We start from the raw sequence: 4835 nt of genomic DNA, 5'->3' as shown, positions 1-4835 counted from the left end.
CACAACAAGCTTAGGAGACAGGAAAACTGAGATGCAATATGACGAAGTATCTTGAGCCATAGACCCGCCCACCACCCCCCTCCCCAGCTCTGTCCAGCGTGCTCTGCAGCCCCAGGGGCTGGGGGAGTGGGTGGAGATGGTAGGAGGGCAACATGTGAACTGGGGCTTCTAAGCACATGGGCCTCTGGCTATGAATCCAGGCATTGCACTCAATGTCAATCACTTAACTCTAAGCTTCAGTCTCTTCACCTGTAAATAGGGGCTAATGATCATTGTACCTACCCCAAGGCTTACCGCTAGGATTCAATGAGACAGCAATGTGAAGCGCTCAGCCCAGCGCCTGGCAGGGAGAGGGGCTGAGCACCGTAAACTCTCCTTGTTGGCATGGTCTCTGCCTCCTCTGCACCTCAGAGCACTTGGTTCCCCCCCATCTCTTTGCACGTAGCAACTTCCACCGTGCATAAGAGCACTTTGATTCAGCCCAGCAACCTCCTCACTCTCCACAGAGGATCTGCTGTTTGTGGCCAGAGGTCACAGGCTGATCCCTGGGCTCCAGCAGCAGCATAGGAAGTGCTCAGCGAACGTCTGAGTGAATGGTAAAATAATAAATGGATGCATGGTGCTCTTTGACCAAAAAACCCGCCGGTAACTATAATAGGAGCCACAGCCTAGCCTGAGAGAGGAAGGGCAGTGGAGACCCCGCTAATGAGGAAGGCCAGAGCACCCGCCAGCCGGTCCCGGCTCAGACAGCCAGACGGCTGGCCGGCCCCTTCCAACTGGCTGGGCTGATCTCGCAGAGGATAAGAGGGAGCCGGCGGCTTCGGCTTGGCCAGGGAGACAGCCTTGGGCCTGTGGGTGCCGGTGCCGGCTCCCGGGCAGACAGACAGGCCAGGAGGAAGTCACAGGCCTGGGCCCTCAAGCCCGGGCGGCAGCGGCTCCAGAAGACCTGACCGTGGAACACTGGAGCCTGTGAAAAAAAATGAGAGTGGGAAATGGGAGTCAAGGAGCCAAGGGAAATGGCGGATCTGTTAACAGGCTGTTTTTGCTTTTGTCTCTGGAGAAGGAAAAGAATGGAGAATAAAGAGGAGCGTCGCAGGCCGGCTTCCTGTGCCCCGGCCAGGGTGGATCGCACTAGATAATGACTGATAGCCGTGGAAACGGGGAGACAAGCTAAAGGGGAGGCCAGCTGCAGCGGCAGACCCCCGGAGCCAGGGAGGGGAGCCGGAAGGACGAGGAAGACGCTAAGGAAGCGCAGAGGAAGTGCTAGGCGAGGGGAGAACCGCGGGCCCGGAGCAGCCGCCCAGGGTCGGGCCAGGGCCTCGTGTCTGGAACCAGGCTGGGAGGCTGGGCCTGAGAGCAGCCTGGCACGTCCCACTTACTCCAGCAAGTTCCTAACCAGCTCCAGTGTCCCTTCCTCCGCGGAAAAACGGGGCTATGGGGGGTGGGTTGAAAGAACTCGGCTTCCTCCGTCGGTGTTTGTGGTGTGAAAAGAGGTGCTGCAGGGTGAATGGCTGGCACCAGGAGCTCAACTAAATGACCGTTTCCTTCCCTTCCCTGAAAGCGGCTTCAGGTGGAGGTTGGGCTCCTCACTGCCACCCCAGGGCAGCCTAGGGGTCTCAGCTCCAGCCCCTTTGACTGAGGCGGCAGCCTCAGTCTTGGGCAGCCGCCTCCTGAGGACCAGGGCCTCCTCTGGCTCTGCTGTGGGAGGCGAATTGGGAAGCCCACGGCTCCAGCGTGAAGAGTGGTTCATTGTGAGGTTCTCCGGAGGGCTGCATGCCGTTCCCCTCACCACCTTCCCTCCTGAGACGTTGCCTGGTGTTGCCTACCTGCCCAGGGCCCAGACATGGCATGCCTGGGTTCTGACCTGGTCACCGAGAAGGATGGCACGCTCGTGCACCGCTTCTTCACGGAGCCTGGCAGGCGCTGACTGGGGCTGCAGAGACAGAAACAGCGAATGGAGCCAGGGAAGGGCCCGGGGGCGACTCCCCTCCCCCGTGTCCGGTGTCCGCCCCGGCAGGTGGTTTTTCTTCCTGAGCCTCCAGCTCCTGCTCTTCTCTTAAAAGTCTCCAGCATCACTCTGGCTCCTGATCTCGGAAGCTGAGATGTGAGAAAGACAAACCCCTATTTTCTGAGTCCAGGGTGGCCTCCTCACTTGGGTTCAAACCCTGTCACTTCTCGTCGTCAAGGTCTGCCTGGAAAACTCAGGGCAGTCCATCTTCCCTGCAATCACTGGTCTTTGCAGAGCACAGTGGTCTTTATCCTCATATTTATTCATTCACCCTGTGTTTACTAAACACCTCTGTGTGCTGGCCACCATGTCAAGACACGAAATACGGTGGGAACCAGAGTGACAGCCCCTGCCCATGGGGCTCAGATCTGGGGGTAGAGACAAGAAATGAACAAATCATCATCACGCAGCATAGCAAATGCTAGTAAGGGTTTGGTGAGAGATACAAACTGGGAAGGAGGTGCTGATTTAGGTGAATAGTTAAGGAAGAATACATCAGTGACCTCTAGGTCCAGGTCATTGATTACTGGAGTGAGTCATTATTTCACAAACAAAATTGCAAATCCCAGCGGAGAAAGGATACAAATGTGAAAGACAGGATTAGAAGGGAGGGAGAAAGGAGAAAGGAACAATTAAAAAGAGGAGCTGGGCATTGTATGCTAATGTGGGTTTTGTAAAGCCAAGGGGCTCTGATAATGCTAAACAAAGTTGTTTGTTCTGGGAGGGGAGAGGGCACTTCAATGTATGTAAGAATTTTCCAGGAAACCCAGCCAGACCCTCCAACACCCTGGACATCAGACACTGAGATCACTGAAGCTTAAGGAGTGCAAGTGCTTAGTTAAGCAAAGAGGCACCCTGGAAATGCCGCCTTAAACCCAAGGATGCAACCGATGGAACGTGCGTTCTAGGCATAAACTTGACAGGAGAGAAAATCCCACCCTTCAAAAAAAAAGGTGGCGGATCTGGAAAACTGTCAAGAACTGCTTTCTGTTTCTGTACCCTCTTCCTCTTGGGCCTTGTGTGTTCTCCCCTCAGCATCTTTGGTCTGCACGCGGCACTCTCAGAAGAGTGCATGTGAGTTGCTCATGCATGCTGAAGTGTTCATGAATTTGTGCGTTGGCCTGCCAGAAATATTTGCACCTTAAATTAGGACAGATGGAAGGCTCATTGGTGGGATTTTACCCCATCCACAGACCTTTGGAAACCCTTCAAGTCCCTTAGGGTAAGAGAATTTACATTGCTTAGAGCTGCCCCCTGAAAAGCACTATCTCTTCCTATCCAGGCCACACACAGTGTTCCTGCCTCCTTCTTGTTTCCCGATTTTAACATTTGGAATCTCCAGAAGCGTCCTATCAGGAAGGGGAAGAGGGGTCTCATGCTATCCGGAACCAGGGAAAGATAGTATACCCCTATCCTGGACTTCTGGCCACTTAGTCCTGGGCTCTGGGCCAAGATCCCCAAGGACTGTAGGGCTCACGAGAACCTGGCAAGACCCTGAGGCATGAAGATCACACAGTGAACACAGTGACAAAGCAGACACACCCTGCTCCCCTTTTTAGGCCTTTTTTCTTCCCAGGAATGTGTGTTTCAGAGACAAAGTCAAGTGCTTTATCTGCTGTCACTTGAAGTCATGGAAAAGTCCTGGATTTGGACTCGGAAGGCCTAGGCTTGCATTCTAGCTCTCTGTGAGCCCCTGTAGCTTCCTCTGCTCAGACGTAATGATTCCTCCCTGATGTGTTTCACAGGGTCTGGTGAGAGCCAAATGAGATGGTATTCCCATGTGGCCCCTGACCCTTAGGGGCTGTGCTGGTCTGTACTCTAGGGCGGGCTTCCACAGCAGTGTAAGCAGCTCCTCTGTAAGACATGGGGCAGGGGGCTGGAGCTGGGTGGCTCGAGAGCACGGCCACGTTCTATGTGTCATCAGACTGGTCTTGAGCCTCTCACCCTCTTGCAGAGAACACAAACTGCTCGCAGAGTTTGTGTGTGTGTTAAATTATATTAACGTGGTGTGGCCACTTTGCACAGGCAAAATGCACCTTCAAGATGCATTTGCCATCTGTGCGCTTGCCATCTGTGTCCCAAATTGCACTCCATCAGGAGCACTCCAGAATATACTCATGGTCTATACATGTTGCCTCTATAGAAAACCGCAGCCTCCAAATGCTTATGGTATGAACTTATTTGCTTTTTAAAGCTGAGGCAAGAACTTGAGGCCCAGCAAGCTTGCTTTTTCCACATAGGCTGGCCCAGCCAGGGGGGACCTCAGCCTCCCTGTCCCAGCTCTCCGAGGAAGAGTGCCAGGAGAATGGCACTCGGCCATGCTCGCCAGTTCCCAAACTAGGCTTTTGGTCAAAGCCCACAGAAAGCTATACCAGTATTAGCTGCCATTTCCTGCATGCCTACTATGTGCCAGGCAGCATGCTAAACACCTCAATCGTTTCATTTCAGCCTTCGCTGCAAGCCCCTGGGAAGCTGCCTTGTGGTACCTGTTTAACAGACAAGGAAGCTGGGTCTTGGAAAAGTGAAGCAATTTGCCTGAGCAAACCACAGCCGAGCCTACCCCACTCCAGAGTGCACTGCGTCCTCTCTTAACCAGATTCCCTGGGGGGCTGTACACCAACTGCACCTCTAAAACACACATACATTCACACATGCATGTGCATCAGGCATACATGCTGTCTCCCTGTGTGCTGAGCTCCACTATGAACAAACAGAATCAGAGAGGGACAGAAGGACAGGGCACAGAGTGTATTTCTAAGACTTCCCTTAAAAGCTGACGCAATATGGTGGGGTTTACGAGAATGGAGATGAAGACGGGCGTCACATT

Source organism: Nomascus leucogenys, chromosome 4 (assembly GCF_006542625.1).
Source record: "Nomascus leucogenys isolate Asia chromosome 4, Asia_NLE_v1, whole genome shotgun sequence".
NCBI lineage: Eukaryota > Metazoa > Chordata > Mammalia > Primates > Hylobatidae > Nomascus > Nomascus leucogenys.
This window is presented reverse-complemented; position numbering follows the sequence as displayed.